The sequence below is a fragment of the Calypte anna genome, chromosome 3 (genome assembly GCF_003957555.1).
Source record: "Calypte anna isolate BGI_N300 chromosome 3, bCalAnn1_v1.p, whole genome shotgun sequence".
Taxonomy (NCBI): domain Eukaryota; kingdom Metazoa; phylum Chordata; class Aves; order Apodiformes; family Trochilidae; genus Calypte; species Calypte anna.
In genome coordinates, this window is record NC_044246.1 from 33,646,928 (window position 1) to 33,653,161 (window position 6,234).

Consider the following 6,234-nt stretch of genomic DNA (forward strand, 5'->3'; position numbering starts at 1 on the left):
GGAAAACAAAGGAATCTGAAAAGTGCATTTTCTCCTAAGATCATTGGAGAAAGGGAGGCATTTTTCTAACTGGCAGAAGACCATCTCCAGAAAAGTGCACATCTTCTGTGTTTTCAGTCAAAAGCTTCCTCTAGGCTGGCGAAAAGAATCAACTCATTCAGACAAGTTTAATGCTACCAAAAAAAAACCAAACCAACAACAACAACAACAAAAAACCAACCAAAAAACCACACAACCAAAAAACAAAACCCATGGAAAAATGCATGTTGGTGTGGTTTAAGCCCATGTTCTTAGATCCCAGAGATCTTGGCTGCAACATTCTGCATTATGCTGCCTACATTTTAGGGTATTCAGGGCCTCTCACTTAGGAGGTTCTCTAGCGAGCCTTGCTGTTGTAGTGTAAATTTATGAGTTGCCTACTCTCTCCTTCCAAAGGCTCATTTGGAGCATCTTCTAACATTTTCAGAAAAATCCCTCAGTAATAATACTGTGCTGATGTGAAGTGTTACCACCTGTGTCTATTCCTCATGATGAGAACAGGCAAGAGAGAACATGTACCCACAGCTCTTTACTCCTGTGCAAAACCACTGCCCTTTGCTCTGCCAGTGCAGGTGGCTTTGAGATAGAATGCCAGACACTAACTGCAGCAGCTGAAGTGTGGACATCTGGTGTCCTCTGATGGCTGAGGCCATCCTGCCTCTGGGAGAGCAACACTCAGAGTAATTGAGGCAATGATGCTTTTAAGCAACCATGGCAAGGCTTACAGGACTTACCTGTCAGTTGTAAGAGCAAACTTACCTCCATCAGTACCTTAAGTAAATTGCACTGCAGTAAATCATACACAGACCCTTGCTCTGTTCTATAGATCCCATGGTCAGGGTGCCTGATTCCCCAGAGCTTACTGCTTGGGCTAAACTAAACTAGCAGAACATGTCTTATTGTTCTTCATCAAAATCAAGAAAACTAGTTAAGTAATAAAATGCTACAAGGATCTGTCTATGAGTCTGTGTTGTAGTGCCCTGGAGAAGGAGGCAGATTTAGCTAAGGCTGCTAATAACACTTGGTTGCTGTGGCTATGGAGTCCAACAGAAAGGATTGTAAGAAACTGCAGGTAAGATCAGATGCAATCAGCAGATGAACAGCCCAGCAGCTGTTGAAAATGAACCTGTGTAAAGACAGATATATAGCTACTGACACAACTGTCTGCTCTATATCGTGGTAATTGTTGAACAAGAGTCCTGAGAATTATGAGAATTCATAAAATAGCCTACCCCTCCTTATTAAACACACAGGTCCCAAAATGAGAACAATTCAAGAAATACCAGTCACTTCACATGCAGTTACTCCCACTGACATAACAGACTGGTCTGACTTTGTAGACTTGGAATTGGTCTGCAGTAAGAATCAGAGGTATTATTGATCATCCTACATATGGCACTGCATAGAAGACCAAGAGCTTTACAGGCTTTTTACATCTTTTTTCTTCAATATGACATATTAGTCGCTGGGAATGATAGGAAAACAGTTTAACAGAAGTAACAAATTATATGCTTCTATTACCAACTAAAATGTAACTGGAAAAAAAAAAGCTGCTGCCAGTTTTTTAAAATAATATAAACTACACTGAAATATCAATTAAATACTATTTCACCAATAGGCTGTCTTCTTTTTGATTTGATTCACTTCTGTTTAGGAAGTGAGACACAATTTTGAGTTAAACTATGGCTTGCTGTTTTCCACAAAGGCTTCCACCTTGTCCAGCACACATCATGTGGCACTTGCTGGCTAACAAGATGTTCAGTACTTTGCAGGGTCTTCACAGCTCAAAGTGTGGCTCCATAGCTTATTTATTTCATGTTATTTTCTGAATTCATTGACATCTTGCTCAGGGGCTTATCTAACATGACTGGTTACAAAGTGTCTAAATTCTTCACAAGCAAGAATGAATTTACTTCATAGGAATCCATTCTGCAGATGGTATTTTTCTATTATCTCAATTTTACACAAGAAATAAGGTATGGAAAGATTGATGTTAAATCTCTCCAGTAACTTTGACTGCTCAGAGATTACTTAAAATACAGGTGACACATTAATTTCATCTGTGTTGCAAAAGCCCTGCATTTCTGCAAATCACACAGAGATTCTCAAGTTGGATAACACAAAGTAAGAAACATGAAAACAAGAGATTGCTTATGAAAAATCTGTTTTAATTTATTGGCTCCTCCTCAAACAGAAAATACACAGTGGCAAAAAAAGAACCCCTGGTTCATCAGGATATCAGGATAGCATTCAACTGTCTGCATGCAAAGCTTTAAAGCTTCTTTTTTTTTTTTTTTTTTTTGTTCATTTCTAGCATTAGTCACTGTACTTGCACTATTTTTCTCAACAAATGAGGCAAGGATCCTACAGATAATGACCTTTTTAGAAAAACAACTCATCCACAGAATGTAGCCCAATGGAAAGCAGTATCATTTGAACTAAAGGCCAGATTATAACAAGTGCATGCAAGAATGTCAGACTGCAAAGGGAAGCAATAATTCATGAGAATTTAACAAGCACACTATTAAAAAACAAAGCAAACCGCCTGCTCAATAAAATAAAAATTTCAAATCAAAATCATGGTCACCTCCAGAGCTGACACACATTATACCACCCTGCCACTTAACCTAAAATAGAAAACAGTTACCTTGGCAGATTACCCTGTTTGTCATGGGCAAGTATAGGAACGAGTTAGAACCTACTTGTTGCCAATAGATTTTATGGATATTTCTTGAGAGCAGGAAAGGTTCTAAAATCTTCTGTTCCATTCCAGATCCGTGTATGTCCTAACAAGCCATTATAACAAGCAGGGAACACAGTTTCACCACAGAACTGAAAGTTCTCTGTAAAATAAATGAAAAAGCTGTGCCTATAACAGGAGCATTTCTAAACAAGAACTATAGTTTTCTATATTGCTTTATCATAAAAACACTTTTTAAAAAAAATTATTTAGTCAGTTGTTATTGTTCTTGTAAAAACTGTGATTATTTTTACTTTTCTTATTTCTTTCTCAAAATGCTGAGTAGCTGCCACTAATTCATCCTGTAAATGACATAGCTGGGACCAACTTTTCATCAGTATCAGCACTGCATCCACAAAATCAACATGAGCATTTATTGTATGTAGCAACACGCTCATAAATAAGCACATAAAGAGAATTACACAATTTGTATGCAAAGATGTGGGTTTCCAAGGGCAGCATTTTTCCATTCCAATGTTACATATAAAATGTACATTCAAACATGCTGTAATTTTTACTAATTTGTACCTTAATGAAGAACAGGAACAAATGTTTACTTAATAAAACATTTGAACCTAGCAGTACTGCTTTTTAATTAACAGTTCTACAAAGTGTGGTATGTTTTGCATTTACAATTTAACTGTAGGAACAGTCAAAAAAGGCAATATATGTACTTGCATTTCCAAGAAATTGACCACCAGACCACACTTCTCTCCATAACTCCCTTGACTGTCGTATTCATGTTTATACCATGTCCACATCTGTGATGCCAGATCACATTATGTAGCAGGTAATAAAATTCGCTGTTTGAAATATTTCACCTTCAATTTCATATTGCATTGAAGGCTCATGAGTTGCTATCTCTCTCTCAAGTTTATCCTTTATTCGCATCATATATCTGAAAAGTTTAGAATAATTTTCCAGCTCGAATTATCAAGAAGAGGCTGGCTATGAACAGTTATATTTACCTGTATCGGAAACCAACCAGGATGACCTGGCAAACAGGAATATTTTAGAAGGTGTCAGCTTACACTTGATTTGTGCTTCCCACACTTTCAATATACTAGAATACAATGGTACTACCCTGTCAAAAATAAAAAAAAACAATAAAAAAAAACCAAACCGAAACATAACCTCAAACAACAAAGCCATGTTATAGCAAATTAAACATTGCAAGATGTACAACTGATACATCGATCCTGCTACATAAAACGAAGCCAGGAGGCCAGGAGGTAAGTCTGAAAATCCTTCTCACTCATTCTTCTTGATTTTAATTGAACCTCTGGCACAGTTTTGGGGTACAGACAGCACTAGGGCCTGACTATACCCCCAGAAGCGAGATGTGCCCTCTTTCCATCCCGCGGGGTCGGCCGGAGACACCTCAGCCGGCTCGACGTCCACAGCCGTCCATAGCACAGGCGGTACTCACCTCCCCTTTCACCCTACAAAAGCACAGCGACAGGTTGTCAGCAAGCCTCCCAAGTGCTCAAAGCGCCTGGAAACTGGGGGAGGGAAAAAAAAATCTACAAAAAAACCACCGAAATTACGCTTCAGAGCGACCAAGTCGCCACATGGGACCGACGAAGCAGGAGAGCTAACCCGCACCCAGCGTGCCACAGCCCCCACGAGGGACGGCCCTGCGGCCCAAAGGGGCAGCTGCCCCTTCATAGAATCATAGAATTGGCTGGGTTGGAAGGGACCTCAGAGATCATCGAGTCCAACCCTTGATCCACTGCTGCTGCAGTTACCAGACCATGGCACTGAGTGCCACATCCAGTCTCTTTTTAAATATCTCCAGGGATGCAGAATCCACTACTTCCCTGGGCAGCCCATTCCAATGTCTGATCACCCTCTCCGTAAAGAAATTCTTTCTATTCTCCAACCTAAACCTCCCCTGGCACAACTTGAGACCGTGCCCTCTTGTCTTGCTGAGAGTTGCCTGGGAAAAGAGACCAACCCCCACCTGGCTACACCCTCCTTTCAGGTAGTTGTAGAGAGCGATGAGGTCTCCTCTGAGCCGGGGAGGGAGGGGCTGCTTGAGATCTCATTTTTAGGGATGACTAAACCGGCTGCAGTTCCCTTCTCAGACGCTTCCGTTGAGAACTGCCGTGAGTTAAAGAAAACCCAAGGGTGGCAGCACGCCGCGCTGCGGGCAGCTGCAGCACCCACGGCTGCCTGGCGTGGGCCTCCTCCAGCCGCGGGGAGCGGGCCGTCTTCCCTTCGCCTCCGGCCGAGCGCTCGGGCCCCGTCTCCACACCGCAGCGCGGGGCTGCGCTCACCGCCCCGGGGAAGCCCATCACCCCCTGCCCTCGCCCCGCCACCCCGCTGTGGCTGTGACACCAGCGGTGGCCCAACACCAGTAGGCCCAGGCCCACGCGGCCCAGGCCCACAGTAAGCGCGTACACGGAGTCTCCCAAAAACTGAGCTGCGAAACCAACATTAAACGACACTGAAGGTGCCCAAAGCACCGCCCACCAGGGCCGGCCAGCCGGGCCGCCTACGCCGCCTCATGCCTGAGCCGTCTCTCACCGCCCCCCGCGGCAGAGCCGCGCAAGTGCCCCGCAGCCTGCTTGCCGGTTGCCGGCCACCGCCCCCAGCGTCGCTCCACGCCCCTCGCCGCCTCCGGCCGTGGCCCGTCAGCTCCCGGCTGCGTTTGGCCGCGGCGGTCGAGACGGAGCCGGAGCACCGTGCCCTCCCTGGCAGTGTTAAGGCTGCTCCGGAAAAAAAAACAGCACTTACCAGGAGTGGGGTTCGAACCCACGCGGACATATGTCCATTGGATCTTAAGTCCAACGCCTTAACCACTCGGCCATCCTGGTGCAGATACAGGAACCCAACCCAGCCCATCCTACATAAGCAGCCGCACTCCCGCCTGCCTCCCCCCCGCCGGCCTCCCGCGACCCTCGGGCACGGGTCGCCCCCTCCCTTCCCCAGGCCGCCCCCTCCTGCCTTTAATCCCATCACAAGGGTGCGCAGGGCGCAAGGGGCGAGGCGCACGGGCGGCCTCTCTCGGCGGCAGCGGGAGGTGATCGGGCAGGCAGGGCCCGCCCGAGGAGTCTTGTCCCGGAGCCCGGCCTGCCCCGGCCTGGCTCCCCTGGGCCTTGCCCTTGCCCTCGCCCTCCCTCGGCCGCGACGCCACCTTTCGCCGGTCACCAGGGCCGCGGCGGAAGGGAAATGGGAGGCGGGGAGGTGAGCGGGACCAGGCTGGGCCCGCCCCTGAGGGGAGAGCGCGGGCGGTGCTGAGGGCGCGCTGGGCCGGGCCGGGCCGGGCCATGCAGAAGTATGAGGGCTGTGGGCTGATGGCCCACGCGGAAGCAACTGTGGATTGAGGGGCGGGTGGGAGGGGTGGAAAGGGTGGCGGTGCCGGCGCGGTTTTTGGGGAAGGGAGAAGGCTGTGGAGAAGATATCTGAGAGGGCTCATGGCACCGAAAAGTAAAACAACTCCGCTCCGGCTG

General features: G+C 46.8%; 1 non-coding gene across 1 annotated transcript; it reads right to left on the reverse strand.

Annotated features, from left to right (window-relative positions):
• Nucleotides 1-5,515: 5,515 nt before the first annotated feature.
• On the reverse strand, nt 5,516-5,598 carry TRNAL-UAA. Its single transcript has one exon. It is a non-coding gene; the product is annotated as a tRNA-Leu (tRNA).
• Nucleotides 5,599-6,234: the final 636 nt, after the last annotated feature.